At 33.5% G+C, this 25,244-nt stretch overlaps 1 protein-coding gene and 1 long non-coding RNA gene across 2 annotated transcripts in view; both read left to right on the top strand.

Annotated features, from left to right (window-relative positions):
• LOC127865811 (85/88 kDa calcium-independent phospholipase A2-like) overlaps nucleotides 1-25,244 on the top strand; it is a 266,985-nt gene that overhangs the window by 217,894 nt on the left and 23,847 nt on the right. The window lies entirely within an intron of this gene.
• Nucleotides 10,929-12,827, top strand: LOC127865817 (uncharacterized). The gene is made up of 2 exons (XR_008042776.1): nucleotides 10,929-11,194; nucleotides 12,493-12,827. It is a non-coding gene; the product is annotated as an uncharacterized LOC127865817 (long non-coding RNA).

The raw sequence follows: 25,244 nt of genomic DNA, 5'->3' as shown, positions 1-25,244 counted from the left end.
TCTGTCGGTCTGTTGGTCGGTCCGTCCACCAGGTGGTTTCCGGATGATAACTCAAGAACGCTTGGGGCTAGGATCATGAAACTTCATAGGTACATTGATCATGACTCGCAGATGACCCCTATTGATTTTGAGGTCACTAGGTCAAAGGTCAAGGTATCGGTGATCCGAAATAGTAAAATGGTTTCGGGATGATAACTCAAGAACGCTTAGGCCTAGGATCACAAAACTTGATAGGTAGATTGATCATGACTCGCAGATGACCCCTATTGGTTTTTAGATCACTAGATCAAAGGTCACTGTCACGGTGATCCGAAATAGTAAAATGGTTTCCGGATGATAACTCGAAAACGCTTATGCCTAGGATCATGAAACTTGATAGGTACATTGAACATGACTCGCAGATAACCCCTATTGATTTTCAGGTCACTAGGTCAAAGGTCAAGGTCACGGTGACCTGAAATAGTAAAATGGTTTCCGGATGATAACTGATGATAACTGAAGAACACTTATGCCTAGGATCATGAAACTTCATAGGTACATTGATCATGACTCGCAGATGACCCCTATCGATCTTGAGGTCACTAGGTCAAAGGTCAAGTTCATTGTGACCCGAAATAGTAAAATGGTTTCCGGATGATAACTGAAGAACGCTTATTCCTAGGATCATGAAACTTGATAGGTAGATTGATCATGACTCGCAGATGACCCCTATAGATTTTCAGGTCACTAGGTCAAAGGTCAAGGTCACGGTGATCCGAAATAGTAAAATGGTTTCCGGATGATAACTCAAGAACGCTTATGCCTAGGATCATGAAACTTCATAGGTACATTGATCACGACTCGCAGGTCACTAGGTCAAAGGTCAAGGTAACAGTGACAAAAAACATATTAACACAATTCACTACAACGGAGAGCCCATATGGGGAGCATGCATGTTTTACAAACAGCCCTTGTTGAAATTTTGCATTATGATAATGCTTATGAATTCATATTGGGTAGGTGGCTGAATTCATGGTGAATTTAAAGAGTATAACTCAAAGTACACAAATGTTTTGCTTTCTATAAATTTAGATTGATATATGCATGCTATCGTAATGGCACTGTGCATTGAACATTGTGTGGGTCTGGCCAAAGCGCAAGTCACGTTTACTGATGTAGAAATATTTGTTCCTCTCAATACCTTAAACATGTGCAATCTGTATGATCCATTTAAGATGGCGTCAAAGTGATAATATATAATAGCTTTTGAACATTATAATTTCACATTTGCAGATATTTAATTAATTTGAATTACTTATAGATTTTAAATTGCATACAACTGTCGTGTGTTGAAGGGTGCTCCCAAAAGTATGAAAAGTATCAGGATAGTGTTCTCCTTCCTCCATTACATGATGCGAGAAAGAGAAAAGCTGTAAACAAAATCTTGCTAAAAAATAACAACATTTAGGACTTTCTCAACGCTTTTTAAGTTTTTAAAGAGGCCTTTTCACAGATTTTGGCATTTTTTAACTTATTCATTAAATGCTTTATATTGATAAATGTAAACATTGGATCGTAAAAGCTCCAGTAAAAAATCAAGAATAAAATTAAAAAAAGGAAAAGAACATTACCCGGAGCAGGTTTCGAACCAGTGACCCCTGGAGTCCTGCCAGAGTCCTGAAGTAAAAACGCTTTAGCCTACTGAGCTATTCCGCCGAGTATACATACTGAGCGTATTTTATACATTATATAAGCAATCTTCGTAGTTGCACAAAATTTAACGACAAAAACAGAACTCTCCAAATTATTCAATCGTTACGCGTTGAAACGCTTTATAATTTTTAGGTTTTAAAATCGTCAAAAGATGCATATAATGGCTATATTAGAGCATGGTAATTGTTCAGTATTACTGTTTCCTCACAAATATCATAACTAAAACGAAAATTGGCGAATCTGAAACAACTTTTTTAAATTTTGTCAATTTACCAAAGCGTGAAAAGATCTCTTTAATACAAGCTGCATTGAATTTATAGACATATGCAGGGCTTTTTTTCCTGATTTTATGAAGCGGCCCTGGCCGCCTCACTTTGTGAAAAATTGAGTCGCAAACTTTTCAAAATTGTAAAAGAATGAGACGCAAACTTCTGAAAATTGTGAAAAAACAAGTTGCGAACTTGAACAAATTTGAAATTCAGTTAATTAAGAATAAGTATAGTAAAAGCATGTTTAATACATGTACTTGCCTAATATTGAAATGTCTTTAAGTATAAATGTATTAATCATATTTTCATTGTCTTGACACTTTCTTTCAACAAATAACCACTTATAATTAGATCGACAATAGATCTTAAACCAAAGAAAAGCCTGACCCCTGTCAATATCTTGACTTGCGTAAACAACTTGTGTAAGAAATGTCAACCATTTATTATATTTTTCAGATTTTACAAAGCATAAACACATACACTGTTTGAACATTTCTTCGCACCATGAAAATGCATTAAAATCAATGTTCATATAAATGAACAACAGTTATACTTTAGTTTAACCAATATTAACAATTGTAAATGGATAATATACAAAATAACAAGTCTCGCTCTCGGTTATCAATACATAAATCATGTGCTTTCATCAAAATTTCAAATGACTTTTCCTAATGATATCTTGGACGAGTTTGAAAATGGTTCTGGTTGGTTAAAAAACATCGCCGCCATGGGGCGGGGCATTTTACCTTATATGGCTTTATTAAAACCTCGTTAACACTCTAGACGTGACATTAGTTGTCCGATCATCACTTAACTTGAACAGAAGGTTTTTCCAAATGATCATATATTGGACAAGTTTAAAAATGGTTCCGTTGGCCAGCAAAACATGGCCGCCAGGGGGTGGGGTAGTTTTCCATTATATGACTTTAGTAAAACCTTGTTTTCAGATTTTCATAAAACTAAGTCAGAATATTTGTCGAAATTATATCTTGGTTGAGTTTGAAATGGTTCCAGTTGGTTGAAAAACATGGCCGCCAGGGGGCGGTTCATTTTTCCTTATAATTGTTTTGGTAAAAACTTGTAAACACTCTTAAAGTCACATATATGGTCCATTCTTCATGAAACTTGGTCAGACCGTTTATGTTAATGATATCTTGGATGATTTTGAAAATGGTTCCGGTCTGTTGAAAAACATGACCACAGCGGGTCGGCAATTTATCCTTAAATGTCTATAGTAAAAGCTTGATAGCTTTTTAAAATTACATTTATAGTTCACTCTTCTGAAACTTGGTCAGAACATTATTTTGGTCTAATGATATATTGGGCTGCACAGAATGTGTCAGTTCCTTTGTATCTCAGGTTAGCCAATTCGGGCCTTTCAGACCTTCTTGCAGTCTCCACACTAACTATAAGCCCGCCAGCCCGGGACTGATGAAATGTTATTCGGGCTACTTAAAATTAATAATTTATATTAATTTTATTGACCCCAGCTTTATTCTACTATGTGTATATGTTGTTTCCTTTTGTGCCGTGCTGTACCGTTTTGGCAATTGGTTCCTTGCCATAAATAAATGACCACGAAGGTGTGTATGATAGAAGTGCAATACTGTTTCACTTCTTTATATTATATAGTCGGGCTATTGCATTTTTTGTCTGTTTCAGATAAAGCTTCATAATTCGGGCTAGTGGTTTAAATATATTACCGTGAAGACTGTTCTTGTTTGTTATATTCTGTGAGACTTTCAGTATGTTTGAGTATTTTAAATGATAAGTATTTGATTGGCAATTATTTGTTTTTATAATAATATTGATAACATGAATTATTAATCCCATATTGGTCCTTAATTTTTATCTTAATTAATGTAACTATTGTTTAAATAAGTTGCTTTACATAGTAAATACAATAAACATAATATCCCTCCCCAGTTAATTCCGTTCAGCTTAATGGTCTTGCAAGGCTTGAAGCTCAATAGAAGATATATAATACCTATTGAAAGGTTACTTAAATGAAAATAACTTTCAAATTACAAATAATTTTGTTTGTATGCCCCCAGTAGGGTGGAATATGGCAGTTTTACTGTTCATCCAATTGTCTGTGAAGCGAACTATTTCTAAATTTGTTAAGTGGTTGATTTAAAATATGTAATTACCACTTAGTGTTGATGTAAAATGACACAATTTTCAATTGAAGTTATGTAAATGTTCCTGAATTATTTGCACATGCATAGGAGATAATAGTGTCCAGGACGGACAGATAGACAGACGGCGGAGCTAAACACAATATCCCCACGCTTTTAAAAAAGCGTGGGGATAAAAAAAAGGTAAAGATGAGCACTAAAATTTTGTGTGTACATGGTTAACCTGCATAAATAGTTTGAAATTGCATATATATTTAAATTTTAGAACAACAAAGTAAATGTTGAAAATGGTTCATGATAGTTATGTATATTGTTAAATCACTCATTTTAGGGCAATTATAATTTTTTGTTTCAAAAGGCAATCTTACTCAACACTGCGGAATTTAGGTGATACATGCATTGATACTGATTTTAAGTTGATGCCATGTTTTATACAGATAACTTGAATGTACCGATAGTTTTAAATTCATTGCTTTGTAACTGAAATAATGAATTTTTTACCACGTTCCTGTTACTTTTAATTTAGTGTTTTGTGTAAAATGAGATTTTCATGTTAAAAAGTATGCATTATTCAAGATAGATTAAATCAAAGACAACTGTTGATACCTGCACATTGATAATATTTCATTTCTTATGTGTGTAATTTCCTATCCTTGACATGCATAAGTAATCATGTAAGAAACAATTTGTTTGCATCTGGTTGTTACTGCATGTGTAGTTTCTATTCAAAATGATGGTTTTAATAACATGTGATTCAATGAGAAATGCATTTCTCAACTGTAACATTTCTTAATTTATATATGAATCATATTTACTATATGTGCTCATGCATACATGTTGCTTATTGTTGATGTCTTAATAAACCAAGAGTATATTATCAATATGTGTTATTGCTCGAATATAAGTTTTTGTAGCAGGAAGTGCTTTGGGCTCGATTAATCTGAAAACTCAACAAAATATTAATATAATCCTTCTGTGCCTTTTTGTTCGGAAAACAGAAGTAGCCAGTTGGTATTACACATCTCCTAAACAAGTACAGCACAATGAAACTTAAGGTTCTATAATCCTAAATTTTTATAAAATCTTTATATCTACACAAAAATATTGATGATTGTGGTGCTCAGATTGCAAAACCACATGTTTGGCAAAAATAATGCAGATAGTTATATTATGATAATAGCAAGAAAAAAGAATAACTCCGGAGATAATAATTGATATGATAATCATTGCTTGACAGAATCACAATTGACCTAGATATTTATTTATGTAGTGATGTATTTTTCAATGAGTGCCTTAAGATTCCAAAAACATATTAACTTAAAATAAATAATGGCGATGGCGGAAATGACTTATCATTTCATGTTCATGAACCGGTTTTAAAATACTTTGTAGACTTATCTGCTAGGCGGTGAGGACTTTTAGACCATCTGATAAACTTCAACTATATTTGCCCTAGTTCAGTAACGGACTAAAGATATGCTAACATAATACTGATGACTGATGAGTCTGTTGTGTCTTATATTCTCAATGCTACTTAAAATATTAAGTCCATTTCAACGTTTAGACCAATAATAAGCAAATTCGTTAAATTGATATCCCCGGCCAAATAAATTTTGATTATTGATGGGTGCAGAACTAACAGAAAAGTTTATTTGAAGGGTTGTACCCTTATCCCACTTATTTAAAAGTTACAACATAAAAAAAACAACAATTGGCAATAACTCTTATTTAAGAAAGTGTAGGTTTATAGATTTTGTGCATGACACCCTTCCTCATTGATATCTTAACATCCATTAAATTTCATTTTTAAATCGTGTATAGTATTTGTGATATAGTCCTGAAAAGTAACATCAGACATGTACATATGTACTAGGGTTATGTTTCTTGTGCATGGAACTTATTCTCATTGACAATTATACACCCATGAAATTTCATGTTGAAATCTTGTATTTATAGTTTCTGAGATATAGCCCTGAAAAGTTACATCATACAAAAACAACAAAGGGTAATAATTCTTATTTAAGAAAGTGAAGGGTTATGGCTCTTATGCATGGTTCTATAAATGAGATATAGCCCTGAAAAGTTACATCATAAAATAACAATAACAAGAAAGGGCAATAACCGTTATGTAAGAAAGTATACGGTTGATATGCTTATTCACAAATAAACGCCGCTGAAGAAGACCGAGAGGTCGAAAGCTACGGCAAATTTAATAAAAGCGTTTTATTATATATATATATAAAATATTTTCTTAAATCAATGTTATATTTAAAATACTGCAACACTCATGACTGTAAATTAGGCATTACCATATTTCTTTACAACGTAATGCATGTACATCATCGATATATATAACATTTAAAACAAAAATCGTTTTAAAATTCAAATGTTTGCATGGTGTTAGAACTACTGTTTTGATATCTTTGTTGTGAACAACGTGTTTAGGTTCAACGTCCGAAAAACAGATGTCCGAAAATAACTTCAAGCTGTTAAAACGCGACATTAAGTTGAATTGAAACAACACTGCGTTAAATATTAGTTTTCATCAATCTGACATTTTTTCACGGCGACTGATCGGAGCAATCTCACGGGAGAACTGTGAAAATCGTCAGATTTCCTATTTATGTGACAGATCTCACGATCTGACAATATTCACGCTACACCGGTCTATTTCGTTTCCGTAGAGATAGCTTATGTGTGTGTGTGTGTTGTTGTAGGTTATTTACAGGTCGTTTCCGCGTCTTCACGACTACATTTGGTATCGACCTGCCCCTGTGATGTTTCAGGGGAGACAATCTCAAGATAAATTATTGTCTGGACGCCTCCGCCAAGGGAGTGCAAGCACCGCTCTGCCTTTATGGCCCCTCTCGCTGACACCGGCTGTCGTGTTCATCCCCGAGACGGTTTCCCCAGCGCGTTGAGCGCACTAGGTACCGCCGCCCCGGGGTACCTCTTTAAAGCCACACCCTCGAAGTTCATGGGTTCCCTCCCATAACGAAGGAACCCTGAGTCCGTCCCGTAAGTCCTTCCACTGGTGGTCCTGCTGTCCCGCCGTACCCGTCCCTCTACAGACGGGACCTCTGGACCGGTACGGGCAGGCGAGCTCTCGACGATAAACAGCGCATTGGTCAGGTCCGCTGCATCCTGGAGAAGACAGCAGTCCCAGCAGTGAAGAAGACGTCCGGCTCGAGGGTGACGGACTCAGCTGGATTTGCTGAGCCATCCGCAGAAGATCAAGCCGCGAGAATCAATCTTCTGCAGGCGGCTCCTGGCCTCGGTCGCTCGGTCGATAGCTTATGTCGTCCGTGTGTAAGCTCAAATTTGATTGGCTGACGGGTTTAATGGCATATTCTAGAAATAAATGCTGCTCGAGGCGTATATTGCTGCTCGAGCAGAAATTTTGCTGCTCGAGCAGCATTTAAATGCTGCTCGACCAGTAAATTGCTGCTCGAGCAGCAATATGCTGCTCGCGAGCAGCATTTACATGCTGCTCGAGCAGAATTTTTTCTGCTCGAGCAGAAGTTAAAGTTTCGACACCTTTGGTGCGCCATAGTTACCACCAGTGAAATAAAGCACCACTAACCACCGTCGTATTTAAATCGATTAAAGTTAAAAGCTGGAACCCAACAAAGTCACGTGATCCTGCACCCTGAGAACAGCTGTAAGATCATTTTATTGCTTTCAATGACGTTTTGCTCCGGTAGTTATTAAGAATATTAAACAAGTTTCTGTCGGAGTTTCTTATTTTCTTAGTTTACAAACAAACAAATGCATCGCTGCGTCCATTTCAGATATCCGGGATGTACTTTGATAGGATAGCAAGTTTGTTTACGAACAAGAAGTTTTTGTTAAGAAAAATGATACAGATTAAACTCACTGTTTACATTTAAGGACATGAATCGAAAATAATATTTCGTGATGGATTACTGATGACAATCTTGTACAGTTTTTGATTTCATACCACTAGCAATAATTTAATTACGTTGTAGGCACTTTTAAAAACCGTTGTTTGGCTTTTTAAAATTGTTTCACGACCTATTTGGATGTTCTCTGTAGTTTGAAATAAGCGCACCATGCTTAATACAGTTATAAATTCAAATAAACATGCGGCTTGAAGTTAACACTAGAAAATAGAAAGACATTGCTTTTTCGAACCAAAGCATTACTTTATTAAACTGTTTTCGACTTAGAAAGTCATGTTCGACAGAAAAATAGTCATTACAAATATTGACACCTGTCACTTTGACACTCCTTGTCTTTTGATTTGACACTCCTTGTCTTTTGAGGGAACACACTGCTGCTTTTTGCTGTTGCAGATATCATCTGTACAAGTTTAGGTATTCATTTTAAATTAAACAAGTCGTAAGCGGTTTTCTTTTCCAGCTTTTAGAGTTAAAAACTCCATCCATCGCTGAATTCTTGTGGTTAAATGAGATGCGAAGTTGTAACGAAAACCCTTAAGCATGTCGCGCTGTTTACATCTCTGTGATATTCCTTTCCCATCTTTAAGTACTTTGTGTTTTATAAAGTTCATTCATCACTATTTTTTTCTTGGTAAAATGGGATGCGAGGTTTAAACGAAAAACCACAAGAACGTCGCGCTGAATAGTTCGCCGTCAACATGACATACAATTCAAAAAGTTGCAAATATGAATTAAGATGGATCCATATCGAGCGATACGGATTACGATTTTATAACCTTTAATAGAGTTTTCGCGCTCGTTTAGACAAACTTTACAACCGGCGACATACAACCTTGGCACACAGTTTGAGGGGATGGGAACCTACAAAACTGCCTTAGTTTCGAATGTCACTTGTCCTACGCCGAAGTTGGTGCACTTATTCCGCTAAATAGACGTATCGGATTCCAATATTTCGTTAAGCGTTAATGTATGTGCAACGTCACTGACGTAACAATAAAGACGAGACTGCACCGGAAGCATTTGCCAGAGGGCCTCTAGTAGCCTGGAAAGTTTCTTCGAGGACGCAAAGACATTATTTTTGGTATTAAAAAATCTATTCGCATATTCGCTGTAATGGCGTATTTTCTTCAAAGATTTTTTAATTCCAAAAAAATGCGTTTTCTTCCTTATGCAAACCAACTGTATATAAGACGACTATCATTCTTGGCACGTGATAAGGGGCCGTGGGGACTTACAAAATGACTCTGGTCTTCTCGATAGCAAGTCGAAAATGTGTATTCTAGCCCGCGCATACCAACGCTATATCCAGATACCTTCAACCGTGGTACACGATTAGGGACCGTGGGTACTAACAAGCGGCAAATCAGTATTTAGCCAAAGGGAATGTAGTTGGTTTTTTTTTCAGCCGCGAAAGAGGAAGTGGATTATCATTAGACAAACACAAAGTCAAAATATATTGCAATATTAAAATATAATATCCAACTTTCATATAATATCATTTAAATTAAGTAGTACCATTCCGTTCTTTTTAAGTAAAACAAAAACAAGTTCATTATTCGGACGGAGTACATATATAATTATGACAATAAGTATATTTGTATTTCCAACCTAAATATACCAGGATACCAGGATTTTCATTGATATGAAGTAATATTTATTTATTTATTTTAATTATTTTTAGTACGACAATGCCATCTCCCATTCGGTTTGAATACGGAAAAAGATATTGTATCCTTATTAAGCTTTGAAATATGATTTCGGTTATCATACTTTTAGGGACAACGTGGATCTGCAAAACGTCGATGGGTCTCGATGGTAATCAGCGCTACGACGGTCTTAGCGCACTAGTTGGGCTCTGTATTCGAACCGAGTGTCAATATTTCGTGCGCCTTTACTGACTTTAAAAGCGAGACTGCATCGGAAGCAGGGTTTTAGATGCTTAAGTTGACTGTAAAGTTTCATTAAGATGCCTCCATATATTTGTTCAATGAAAAAACCTGTGCGCAAATGCGCTCTAGTATCTTGTTTTCTTTATAGATTTCGAAAAACGCCTTTTCCCGCGCATGTTAAAGCTAATGGTATATAAAACAACCCTTAACCTTGGCATACGATGGGGATGCCGTATTGACCTACGAAAGGTCCCTTGTCTCGATGGTGACCAGTCATACGCCAAAATTTCTCAACAGCTTCCTTTTTTATTTTATTAAAACAGAAAACGGGTTCGTTTTTCGTTATGCAACCGCGAAAAAGGAACTGGGTTGTCATAAAAAAATAAATGTATATATATAAATGAATATATATGCAATGAGTTTCAGTTATATATGGTGCACTTTGGTCCATTTCAATTTATTTTTAAGTAAGATAATGCCAGACTTTAATATGGTATCAGGGACTGGTTCCTTTTCCCTAAGTCAAGCGCGAAAAAAAGGGTAATCATATAATCAAAGACTTATCAATATACAAAGATAAGCGTTATCGGGTTATCGCGGATTTTCTCCCGGAGGGAACGAGATTTAGTCACGTGGCCAAAGGCTAGGTACAACGAATAGTTCGTCTGTAACGAGATCGTCAGTAACGTGTCGATTGATTCGCAAAATATGAACGGTTATCAAATCAAATGAACGTAACTTGCTGGTGTCTTTGGTGGTACAGAAAACTGCTTTAAATAATTAAATGACCGATGTAATAAACATAATCTTTATGGTAATAAAATTCTTTAATTAATTTTAATGTCACTAATTCATCGGTTCAAAGAATCATCAAACATTATTTATTCAAAAGTTTTAAGTCAAATAAGCGTCCAATTTTGCAGTCATGCATGCGGGAAATATTGTATGTACGCTAAAAAGAAAAATTTTATAACACATTAAAAAAATTGTTGTAGTTATTAGTAGCAAAGATCTATCCTTAAACAATGTTTATTGGTGGATATTTCCGTAGAGATTCATTGATCTATTAATAAACATGTTTATTTAAGATCCGAGATTAAACAAAGAAGACGCCTAGAATATTGTAATAAAACGAAACGAGTAGTTACAAGTTCTTGTTATTTAAATCACTTTTCAGACATATTGAAGGAGCATTCACGGTAGTTTAAATTCAAACCGGCGCCAGTTGAACGTCTACTGAAGGAGAATCTCGGGAAGTTAGCAGGCCAGTGTAGCTTCAACAGGTGTCAGATTAGTACACTTGCATATTAGGTTGACAGATTTCGCACCTTTTTTAACATGATTTCCCAAAATAAGGCCCCGTGACCCCGGGACAGACCCCCGGATTAACCTACACAACATTCCTACAAACGTATTAGTTTTAACATAAGAATATCATATCATTTTTCATGTACAACATATTTACATGGCAAAATATAACAAAACCGATTTTTTTTCATGGGATGATGATTTAGACCTCGATGAAATTTTAGGAGAATATACCGCAGACGAAGATGCTATTGATAATTCAAATGGGAAGCAAATTGCAATTTATATTTGTCCAGAGTGCAAAATGGAGTATAAAAGTATTTCCGGGTTCCGGGGTCACGTCTTGAAAAAGCATGACAAAAATCTCAAAGGTACGCTATAACGTGTTTCCATGTATCTCTTTGAAATTCAGAAGTCGAAACAGCGGTTATTAAAATAGTTCTTGTTTTAGGAAATAGACCATTAAAGTAAGAAAAATAGGAAAAAACAAATACCTAACAATATACTGATACGTCTTTGGAAAAACGGACAAGTTACGTAAATAAGTTGTTAAGCCCCGTTTTCCTATGCTTCTTTCGCATTTTGTAGCCTTACGCACACATTTAAATTCTCTGTAGAAATTCAAATTATTATATACATTAAAAGCAATAAAAGGTGTCCATGCTGAATTGCATTGAGCAAAAGTATACCGTAGTACCTAAGCAGAACGTATCCCCCATCGAGGGTAAACGTTGCATAGAATTAACAAACGAAAAAACGCATGTAAATTATTTGATAGTTTAATAGCATATTTAACAACATACAACATTACACAACAGTTCATAATAAATTAACGAAATACCTTTTTATTGAAGAAATGTTGTTACACGAGTCGCGTTTCGAGAAAACTGGACATAATGCTTGTGCGTAGTTTCATCCCAGATTAGCCTGTGCTAACCAAGGCTAATCAAGGACGACCCTTTACGCCTAAATTGGTTTTTTACAAAGAAGAGACTTTATTTAAACGAAAAATGTCATATAAGCGGAAAGTGTCGTCCCTGGTTAGCCTGTATGAACTGCACAGGCTAATCTGGAATGACAATTTACGCAAAAACATTATGTCCAATTTTCTCAGAACGAGATTCATAAAATGAAAAAAACAACATTTCTGTAACATTTTTGTGTCATTCAGGTGACCAGCGTGGATACTTTGCAAGATCTGTACAGATTCAAACAAAATAAATACGGCCAAGTCTAATACATATAGTTTATTCATATTAATTACTTCTTGCAGCTGCGGACTACAGAAAGGGTTCAAATCTGTCTAGCGGCAAACAAGAATTTGATGATGCGGAAAACCAACGGTTCCAGCAAGTGTTTCCTATTGCCTATAAAAGCACACTAGAAAATCTTCAAAAAGATCCTATGTATAATATATTGGGTACCTCTAACATTCCTGAGATAGCTAAGCATTGCAAACAAAACGCTAAGTTTGAAAATTACATTAAGTCAATAATAGAAAAGTGCTTCGATGGAAACAAAATTTCTTCTGCAGCAGAGAGAGAAGTTTTCTTCATGAAAGTGCATGCATGCAGAATAGATCCTGCTGTGTCTGGGGATGCAATCAAAGCGCTGAACATGTTTGGATCAAATGTCAGTGATTCTGACCTAAATGCTTTCTTTCAAGACTGTTTGATGAACTTAATTGGTGAATTTTTTAAAGCAAGGCGAAATCTTGAGAAGAAACTATGTGAGAACAGTCACAGTTCCGTAAGTGACCAGAACAACAAAATATTATTTTACATAGCTGGATACATAATTCGTGCATTAGAAAAGAAATATTACAGGCTACATGACAAACATTTACGTGAAAAACAAATAGAAAATATCAAGGGCCTTATCAACAATTCAAGTGAAAAAACATTCACAGACAAATTCACATCGATGTACGAAAAAAAACAACGTGGGGGTCTTAAGAAACCATGTGACAACTTCTTCTTGCTAGTAAGAGAGTTTGAAACAGTTATTCGCAAAGGTGAAAATGTACATGAATTATCACAGATGGAATCAAAAGAAAAAGTGTTAGAATCTTTCATGGTAGGTCATTACAGGGAAAAGCTATTCCCTAGTGCTGCAGAAGAGGAAGAACAAGAAACGTGCACAGACCAATTAATTGAAGACATTTTACATCTGTTTCTTACTGTTCGAGGCCATGCAAAAGCAAAGTCTATAGTCAACAAAGTAAAGAAGGAGCAAAAGAATGAAAACAGGGCAAAGACATCTTCGAGTCTGCGTGGCACATTAAAGTGCATTTCAAACAAATAAACTATAAACCCCAACATATAAGAAGTTATGCAAAATGTCACCCTGTCATGAAAATAAATTAATAACATTGAACTGCAATCTTATAAGGTTGTCACATTTTTCTTATGACAAAATACTTTTTAATGCCAGACTAAAAGATCAAATGGTAAAAAATATTGACTACATTAAAATGTATAATATTGAAATGTTACACCTTGTTGTTTACTTACCTTATAAAATATATCTGAAAATACAACAATGAAAGAAAATTTTGAAAATGCAGGTTGTCAATTTTTCTCTTAACCCTTTCCCACTCAGAAGCAAATTGAAAATGGCTATTGCGAACAAATATTTAATTATCAATCTACACTAAATAAAACTGTTTTCGTGCGACTGTCACATGGAAGTTAACACCTAATTATCATATAATGCTAACATAGTTTTTTTATTGCAATAAATCTTACAATATCATGTACCTATGGATTTTTGCAAGAGCAATATTACAAATGTATACTAAATGTACTAATTAATACGAAACAGGATCAGTGCTTGGATAATTAATATTATCCTTACATAGTTGTTAAATTAAATAAAATGGAGCAAAACTCATGCGAAATAACAATATAAAACAAGAAATGCGTTTATCAGAAACACAATGTCCCCTTCTGCGCTGCTATTAAGCTATATTTTTAACCTTTGACATTGAAGGATGACCTTGACTGGTGTTTACCACTCAAATTGTGCAGATACTCATGCATGCCACAAATGAAGTTGCTATATTCCAAAAGTTATTCCAAAATGTTAAAGTTTGAGCAAACAAACAAACCAATAGACCGGGCAAAAACAATATGTCCCTCACTATAGTGGTAAATATTTACTCCTTCTACATGTATGTTACACCTAGTTAAAAATTAAGTTTTATGTTTTGTATAACCCCTTTGTTGACCACCTATACGAAAATAAAAAATATAGTTGATCATAGGGATTTGTTTCCTAAACGAATAGTTTTAAAATATATATAAAAACACATATTAAATAATTTTTAAGTCAGACGCAAACAAACCAACAAAATAATAAACAAACAGACAGGGCAAAAACAATATGTGCCCCAGTATAGACTACAGGTAAAACAATCACATTATATATATATATATATATACATACATGTTAATGTAACAATCACATTATATATATATATATATATATATATATATATACATACATGTTAATGTAGCAATTTCACTGTTTTTCTGTGGGAAAAAGAACTTCATATATAATACCAAAACTTGTGGTTGATGTCATATTTTATTTTGTTTGAATAGTACTAAACTAATGTCCAAACTTTCTTTTATTTATGTTTCCAGCAAAATTTGCAAGAATGTTTTTGATTTTGCAAGCTGGTATTTAAGCTGCTCGCAATGTTTTGCTAGTAGAAAGAAAAGTTAAATTCGAGCCCTGAGTTTTGTCTTTCACATTTGAGTGAAACAAATGTTAACATCTGAAATACAGTCGATATGGTTTGAGGATGTCATGTGACTCATGTTTTGCAGACATATAAAGAAGTATGCATGTTCATGTACTAAAAAGTTAATACCAGTAATATTATTTTGATCCATAATTAAGTTTCTTGCTGCAGACAAATAACAATCCAACAATTTTAGTCCAAATGTAATTAATTCTTACTGGCTAATTACACCATGAATTAAGGATTGTAATCATTATTAGTCTAGGAGAAAAACTTGCGCCTGTTAAATAATAAAATTGCCTCAAAATTAGCCTTTCCTTATAGCAACATGAAAATGCAACAAAATAAGTCCAAAATTGACCATATCTATTCATAAATAGCAAAGCTACAGGAACAGTCTAAGAGTAACATGAAGAGATATTAACACTGTATTATATTAAGTTGAAATAAAACATCAACTTGGGAATAAAATGTGTTTATTCAACTGTGCATAATATGCAGTTGTACATGTTGTATATATTTAGTTTGACAAATTATAATTTAAATAGATACTTTTATATTTGATAGCTTCATTTATATTGATTTCACTATAAAACTGTATTTTTTTATTTTTTTTTATAAAACTGTTTCCATGCCGCACATGAACACAGTTTTGAAATACGGTAAAAAATGTTAAAAAATTACTATCACTGTTTAAGAAAGTCATGGAGAATTACTTATTAAGCGTTTAGTATAAATAACATATTACAAAATAAATTCATATCTTGAAATGATTAGTTTTGTGGGAGATAATCACCAAAAGGATATCCATTCCCAGTTTGATATCTTACTCCATTCACAGAATACAGTGTTTATTCAAGTGTGTACTAAATATAGTGCTATAAGTTTTTTCCAGCCTTATAGTAATATGAAACTGAAACAAAATAAGGCCAAAGTTCACCAAATCTATCCACAAATAACGAATTTATAGAAAAAGGCGTCCGAGCTTTTTTGAAAGTATTCATGTCTCAATGTGTCAATGTTTGAGACATTAAAGTATATGTCTTACAAAGAGAGATATTCAAGTGTGTACTAAATATAGCACTTGGTATGAGTTTAGTCTACCAATGTAGCAATATGAAGATGAAACAAAATAAGTCCAAAATTAACTAAATCTGTCCACAAATGGCAAAGTTATAGAAAAAGGCGTCCAAGCTATTGTTAAAGTCTTGTTTTCTCAATGTGTTAATTACAGAACATTTAGGTATATGTCTTACAAGAAGACATATTTAAGTGCGTACTAAATATAGAGCTATGAGTTTAGTCTTCCACTATAGCAATATGAAAATGAAACAAAATAAGTCCAAATTTAACCAAATCTATCCACAAATAACAAAGTTATAGAAAAAGGCGTCCCAGCTATTTTTAACGTCTTCCCCTCTCCATGTGCCAATGTTTTAAACATTAAAGTATATGTCTTACAAGAAGAGATATTTAAGTGTGACACTAAATATAGTGCTATGTGATTAGTCTACTACTGTAGTCATATGAAAATGAAATAAAATAAGGCCAAAATTAACCAAATCTATCCACAAATGGCAAAGTTATAGAAAAAGGCGTCCAAGCTATTGTTAAAGTCTTGTTGTCTCAATGTGTTAATTACAGAACATTTAATTATATGTCTTACAAGAAGACATATTTAAGTGCGTACGTAATATAGAGCTATGAGTTTAGTCTACCACTATAGCAATATGAAAATGAAACAAAATAAGTCCAAATTTAACCAAATCTATCCACAAATAAGAAAGTTATAGAAAAAGGCGTCCCAGCTATTTTTAACGTCTTCCCCTCTCCATGTGCCAATGTTTGAAATATTAAAGTATGTCTTACAAGAAGAGATATTATAGTGTGACACTAAATATAGTGCTATGTGATTAGTCTACTACTGTAGTCATATAAAAATGAAATAAAATAAGGCCAAAATTAACCAAATCTATTCACAAATAACTAAGTTATAGAAAAAGGCGGCAACTATATTTTTCGAAGTATTGACATGCAAAACTGCAACTGCAAAAAACTTTTAGAACATAAATTAAATTTTAAGTATAGTTTTACAACATAAAATAAATCATTCCTTTTTATAAATATATGATTGAGATTACCATCTATAGAACAAAAATAACAAAATATAACAATTTTACTAATATTCATCAACATTCAACGGATGTGTACTTTGTCTATGTTTTTTTAATATGAAATGCTCTTTAACAAAACGAACATAACATAACTGTATTACAAACTTAGTGTTAATGGAGAAGTCATTAAGTTAAATATAAAAAATGCACACTATAATTGTCAGTTTTTTAAAGCTTACTTCGTAAATGATTATGGAAACTAGTCGAAAGAAGTTAATTTGCGAAACCTTCCCCCACCCTCTATAGCGATATAATTACCAAATTATCTGCACATTTACATCGTAATTGCATACATAATTGATGTTTCCACTTGTTGATACAATAAAGCAACGTGTGGTTAATTGATATACGATAATACTAACCTTTAAGTCAATAAAGACAGGTGTGAAAACGAAGACGATGATAGCAATTACTGCAAACAGTTGGGCTTCAAAATGGCGTCTGCTCGATTACTGTCACGTGATATAGATCTCGGTTCCGCGGCGTGAATTCCCGATACTTTCTATTGATTTTAATCGATGATTCCAATCTTTGTATATTGATAAGTCTTTGATATAATAAAACTCTTTAGAAATGCATTCCAATTAATATTTCAATATCCAACCCACACATATAATGATTTTCATTTACATGTTTTGCACTTTGGTTCATTTTAAATTAGTAACGAACTAAAAAATTTCAGTTCATTATTTTCGTCAGCTTAATATTTGTTATAGCGTTTATTGACAAATCAGACATACAGTAGAAATATAATAAAACACAGCAATATAGCATATTTGAGAATAAATAGCACGCACAACTTCGTGCAAAATAATGTTAAATTAACTTTTTACAAATGTCGCAGACTAAAACTGTGACGCGCAATCCAGACGTTTTGAAACTGTTTGTGAATTCGTCCCATAAATTTGTCTACATGACACGACATGAAATCATGATGGCAATTTGTTGCTATATTCGTGAAAATTTCGCGATTAAAAGGCAAAGTGTGGCCTTACCGGAAAACATATAATATATATGAATAACCTTACATATCGTATCTTTTCAGTTAAGCAGGTATCTTATATTTTGACATCAGATATATCAGAGTTTTTTCCACATTTGAGAAGAGTCCCATTCACTAGGTCGAAATTCTGTCTCGAGACAGCTGTGTTGTGTTTACTATGACATGTAGCCCAGTATGCACAATGAAATTAAAACGAAATAATGTAATTTTCACACACAGTTTATTTGTGTGCAAGGAATTAATGGAAAGGGGTTATACTGTCCGTATAAAACTAAATATTGTTCTCAACATTTTCTTATGAACTTCATTTCCATACTGCAAATATAGTCAAAAGATGCTAATTACCCATCCCAAAACTGTATAATTATCATACTGTGAGACATGTTATGAGGAAGATAACTATATCAATATTAATTACGATGGAAACCAACAACATTTCTGGACCAAAAACGTTATCATCTCTTCACAACTAAAGTAAAAAAATAACACCAAGTCAATGAAGTCATGTGGTAGTTTTAAACATGAAAACATGTTTGGGTTGATTATTACGCAACGATTTAAAGTCCGAATACTATTGCAAACCACCACAAATGTAAATTCGTTTTGGATAAGTGAATGTTGTAAGAGGGATATCATATGTCAATACTATAATTATATCGAGCTCAGGTTCTCAGTAGGCGGATGGGATCCTTTCATACAATAACAACATGATGATATCATGTTTTGCAGCTTCAAATAACAAATAATTATCCGTGTTGGCGTCCTTAAATAGGCTGAATAACCAAAGCAGCTTTACGTACTTCAATTTCAATTCAACCAATTATGCATATTATGGCATATCTCGAGTAACATAATTTATATAACCGAACAAATCAGTTTATGCTGGAATCTCCGCAGTTATGGGGCAACAATCATATAGTGTTTGTTTTGACAGTATACTATAAGACAAAACGTTGTATAAATAAGTATTGTAAAATCTAAATGTATTGCGGATTGTATGTTTTTATGCTTAATTGGAAACTTTAACTGGAATAAAAAACATCGAAATCGTTCTGAACTATGGTAGAGGATGGTCTCCCAGTTAAGAGGGCAGAACAGATTTTCTCAATGCCCTTTATCACATTACAATATGAATCGGCAGGGTTGATAAAATTACCGTCAGGTCTGGGTTTCCTACTATGATTGTCTTGTAAAAGAGGCAATTTTACCAAACCACATGCAAAACATGGCCTAAGTAGGTTATGCCTTCTTGCGACAGGTTACCATAAGTTTAGCTTTTGCTATGCTATCCATTTTGGATTAAGGCAGATATCTCAAGAATAAGGCTATGATTTTTTTTTTACAACCAGATGGCTTATATGAAGTTAACTTAACAAATGAATCTTAAACTATCGTTTGTTATGTCAGCAAATAAAATACATCAGAAATTACTTTAAAAATTCGACATGCGGCATGCACACATATGACATTACATATTAGCCCGTATGTATTTTTACTATAATGTCGAGCATAAACCTCGTATAATTGTTTCTGGTAAATAATGTTAACCATAGGCATTAGGCAGTGACTTCTGAAAATAAAAAAAAAATGATTGGAAGTTTAAATTATGTAAGATATCGAAATGCCACATTTGTTTATGTTTCAAGCTGAGCGCTTGCTGTACTCTCTGCGACTGCAGACACAGTGACTGATATCGGATGGTAAAATATAAGGACTGGGCCGTTTTGTAACTCTAATATATTGAAGTATTTGCCCCGTAGAGACAGTAATGAGATTCTGATGTTGGATTAAGGCCAACAGTGTCACGTGTCTCTACCGTTTATTGAATTGGCAAAAAATAACACATGATGCTTTATGTTTTGCTGTCCCCTTACTTCATATTGATGCTAGGGGTAATTTGCCTCTAAACAAGCCTATAATTGTGCATGCTACAAACACAACGGGGACAGGAGTGATTATACCATTACAAGGACTACTGTTTTAACCATGGCTTGCAAAGCGAACATCAATAACCAGACTGCAGTAGATATTGAATCCCAATGTGATATTTCCGTCAGATCTTTCTCAATCAACAGATTTTTTAAATACCGACATAAGTCATGTTGTTCCTGAAAACAATTTAAACATCAAATCATTTCAAGGCGGTCTAATAATAGTAACATATGTTCAATAGGGAAACTAAAAAAACTATACAAAGACTCAGTAAAGTTGAAAGTCGCAAAGCGATAACATGATCGCCAGTTGTTGAAGCTTTAAAGTTTCACTTTAGCTATCACTCTCAGTGTGTGCCCATTACATATGGCATTCAAACAAACAAAAGCAGACCCCAGTTGAAGAGGTTTAAGCTCCTAATCCGATGACAGGGGCATTGGAGTGCCTGACATCATGTGCAAACTGTTCTTAAATTAATACGTTCTTACGTTCTTAAAATTGGTTTTAAAACCATTTAAAGTTATTTAAAAACCGTTGATGATTTACTTGGACAGTGCTGCTGAACATTTTTCAACATTATGTAACTATCAACAATTTGTGCAGTGCGACCGTCGACCACCCGATGCGCAGATGTCCAATGTAAACAAAAAGATAAGTTTTCAATGTATTAACTTTTGATAAAAAATGATTAAAACACACTTCTTGATAAACATATACACTGGTTTAATATCTAAACCAATTATTTATTTTGATATTGGTTGAAAATCATTACTAAGTTGAAAATACTGAACACGTGGAAATAGACGAAGGGATAAAGGAAAATACACTATTAACCCCTAAAAAAATCAAATCATGTTTACTGTTATAACAGTTTATGTGCAATAACAAACCATATAAATGAAACAAGAGCTGTTTTAAGAAAGCGTGCTCGTTTTTTTTGCCCTATTTTTGTCTGAGCTTCTAGCCTTTTTCTACACTAAATTGACCGCCATGTAGGTTAATTATTATAGCTTTCGAACAATTTGGTGTGTTTTTTTTCAATCTGAAAGCAATATCCTACGAGTTTTAAAGTTTTGAAAATGATAAACGATAGTCGCTGAAAAGCATGTTTTATGGACATTTATTTTGCATTCTGCGCTGGACAGTTGACCATAGTTTACACTCTCATCTAGGTTTTTTCAAAGACAGCAAACTGTCAACAGGTTAACACAGCATTGACAGCAATATGGTGAAAGCTCGATTTAAACTCCAATGCTATGTACTTAAGATTAATAGGCGGCATTAAGTGTTGGTAAGTAATTATAACAGTTGCAATTTATGTTACTAATAACGTTATCATAAAAAAGTAATAAAAAGGATTTCAAATAGTACAAAAACAGTCGAATTATTTTAATTATTAACATTCACATATTTGTGTTCGTTCTATATTTTAAGTAATAGTGACTTTGACCTTGATTACCACATGCGATCCTAGAATGTCTTGATATAAAGGCATTCATATCTTATATTTCATCACGATAGCTTAATTTATTATTGAGTTATTGAACTATCGAAACATTTGTTCCTACAAACTAAACATAATCTTTACAAACCAACCATCAATATATCCAAAACTAGGGATGGATACGAGTTATTAAGGTGTCCTAACAATAGCTAAATTTGTGATTGTGAAATTCACTGTTGCGCATATTCCACTATATTTAGTTACACTGACCTTCATCTAGAACCAACCCATCCTATATGGGGAATAAACGTTGTAGGTTAATTGATATCGTCCAAGCTGTTCCGGACCAACTAGCTAAACAAAAACAATAAACGTGCCTTTTTTCATGTATACCACTACTAACACCGCTACAACTTCCATACGTTCACTTCTTCTACTACTACTTCTACTACCACTACGACTACCACCAATTCTCCGACTACTACTTGTACGACAACTTTTAGTACTACCACTTAAATAACCCATCTAAAGCGTATCAACCCATTTTCAAAAAGTGTACAACATGCTACACAACTAAATTATATATTAACCTATTGCCAAAACATGTCATTAAACTGTAAATCACGTGCTCTGTAGAGCTTAAATGACCCACACAAAACACGTTTCTCAAATTTTGCATCATAATGGGAAATTGTGTAACTAAAACACAAATAATCTATGCAACACTGTAAGGGATATCCTATGATCATCTTACTTTTTTGCATGATCGTTACACTGATTCAGATATAATCGGACAAAATAAACTTAGTCATTTGATACACGGTAATATCGTACAGTAAAACAACTTAAGTACTATGATAATAAAAGCAGTAGGATGTTAATACGCATTCCTTCAGTGAACGTTTTTTATGTCATCAGACACATCTGTTCAACAACTGATGAAAGAGGTTGTTAAACATCAAAACACAGCTAAAAAGTAATGCAAGCAAAATACTTGAGCTCCCTTCCAACATAGCCTAAATCAGATTGTTTGATATATATGATGAATAATGAACATAAACATATGAACATAAACATAATATTTAATCAAACTAACTAGTAACATACACTCTAAATTCTAAAGAAGGGAACGAATCCTGGTATCAAAAGTTAATACTCGTTTGTTCATATTCGAATATTCGATTTATAAACCATTAAATCAACAGGTCAAAACTTTGTGACGCCCGATAATAGTGATGGTCTTTGTCATAGCGAAACTTTGAAGAAATAGGATAAAGCAATCATAAGTTCAAAACAATTAATGTGTTTTTAATAGGTGTATTAACAATTGTTTTCATTTACGGTATTCGTAGTTTTTAAATAGTAAATACAGGCCAAATGTTAAAGCCCAAACCAGTCCATTGCCATTAGAGCAGTACAGATTTTTATATTATTATTCACAAACAAGTAAAGAATAACCAATCATCTTCTGATAAGAAATTAAACTGCATGCGTACTTTGTTTAAATCGGTTGTTCAACAAAACAGCGCGTGAATAAATACAAATATGTCAAACGTCATGCCATTCGTAAAAAATTATGAAACGCGTGGACAGTTATTTACAGGTATTTGTCTATATTCACATACTGTTGCACCTGCATTATTTTAGGATAAAGCCACTAAACATCTTTATTTGTTTACGCTTCCCTGGATAGTGTTTCATAGTTTCATAGAAAGCTATTTATATGTTCTTCATAGAAATCTATTTGTATACGTAAACGTATGACATCGGTAAAATTGAATCGAAGCATTTATTTACAGGTATTTGTCTATTTTGGATAAAGCCACTAATATCTGCATTTTTTAACGCTATCTGCATAGTGTTTCATAGTTTCATAGAAATCTATTTTTATGTTCTTCATGGAAATCTATTTTTATACGTAAACGTATATATCCAAATATGGTCAGAATTCCACGTTTTAGTCAGCGGCCAATCAAATAACGTATTTATATGATGATTCGACGATGGTAAATAAAACGAGTATATATCAGGGTACTTATTTGTATTGTTGCATAAGTTCTATAACTTTCATGCTTTCAGTTTAAGAAATTTGCTTTCTCGATTAATCTTTTAGTTGTAAACATGATTTGTATGGCTTGAGGCATTAACTCTAAAAAGTGTATATCGGACAAAATTAAGTGTGTGATATATATTCCTTTCTTAATCCAGATTGGCGTCGATGAATTCATAATCTTAAATATCGACTTAAGGTATGTACCACTAGCTTAGTTTGATTATTTGTATATAAGTAAGAACATTATGTATTTTTACACCATTTTCGACTTGGTTTCAGCTAAAAAATATAAGACGAGCATCGTGGTTTATATTTTCTTATAAATACAATTGTAATACTTATTGTGAATACTGTAAATCCCATGATGTGAAATGATTTTAAAGTGTAAAAATATAATTTTGCACAATTTCATGAGATACTATTAAGTATATCATATACACCATTCATTTTATATTATGTTTTGAACATATAAAGTGTTGCATTATTCTATAAATTGCATAGTTTGTGCTTTGTATTGCTATAATTGAGACACAACAATGCTTAGTAACTCTTAACATAATTATTTAGCAGCTCTTCAAACTTAAACATCCTTCAATTGCTACCTAGTTTTTGAAACTTATTATGGCACATGTTTATTGAATTAAGATCAAAACAGCGAATTTTGCTTTTTAATTTAGACCGAAACATTTCTGTCCGTTTGAACATTTGTTGCGCTTGGCATAGGATTCCGATATCATAAGAGCTGTGAGTATTCCCGCCATCCGGATATTTATTGAACGCTAATATCAAGTGAACAACATAATTGTTGTTTTTCATGTGAAGAATAATTTATGCAATCGATATAATTTACACCTCTCTAATTCGCTTCTCTATCGCATGCATGCTTTTAATTTGAAAAAGGAAATTTTGACAAACAAAAACAATTTTGAATTTGTTTTAATGACTACAAGTATTTGCACAACGTGTTTCCAACACAACTGTCGAATACGCCTAAATATCTATGTGCACAAAGAAATTCGCGCCGAACAGTCAATTTCGTACGCTATGCCCTCGGAAAGAGGACAAATAGTAGAATCATAATGCAACTGGAACGGTTGAATACCAAAAAGACTCTCAAAATATTAAAGGGATCTGTTCACGGTTTGGTAAATTGACAAAATTGCAAAAAGTAGTTTCAGATTCGCAAATTTTCGTTTTAGTTATGATATTTGTGAGGAAACAGTATTACTGAACATTTACCATAGTCCAATATAGCCATTATATGTATCTTTTGACGATTTGAAAACCTAAAAATTATAAAGCGTTGCAACACGAAAGGATTGAATAATTTGGAGAGTTCTGTTGTTGTCGTTTAAATTTACGAAGATTACTTATATAAGGAATAAACTACTTAACCTGCGTATACCCGGCGGAAAAGCCGAGAGGGCTAATGCGTTTTTACTTCAGACTAACTCCAGGACTCCGGGGGTCACTGCTTCGAGCCCTGGTACCGGCTACTTTTTTCCCTTTTTAAAATTTTATTCTTGTTTTTACTGGAGCCTTTAAGATCCAATGTTTACATTTATCAATATAAAGCATTTAATGACAAACTTCAAATATGCCAAAAAGGAAGAAAATAAAAATAATTGTAAATGTGTACCAATCTTTTTATTTCGTAAAACAAATAAATGA

The sequence above is a fragment of the Dreissena polymorpha genome, chromosome 2 (genome assembly GCF_020536995.1).
Source record: "Dreissena polymorpha isolate Duluth1 chromosome 2, UMN_Dpol_1.0, whole genome shotgun sequence".
Taxonomy (NCBI): Eukaryota; Metazoa; Mollusca; class Bivalvia; order Myida; family Dreissenidae; genus Dreissena; species Dreissena polymorpha.
Note: the sequence above shows the minus strand (reverse complement) of the source record. Positions and strands in the feature narration are given on the sequence as shown.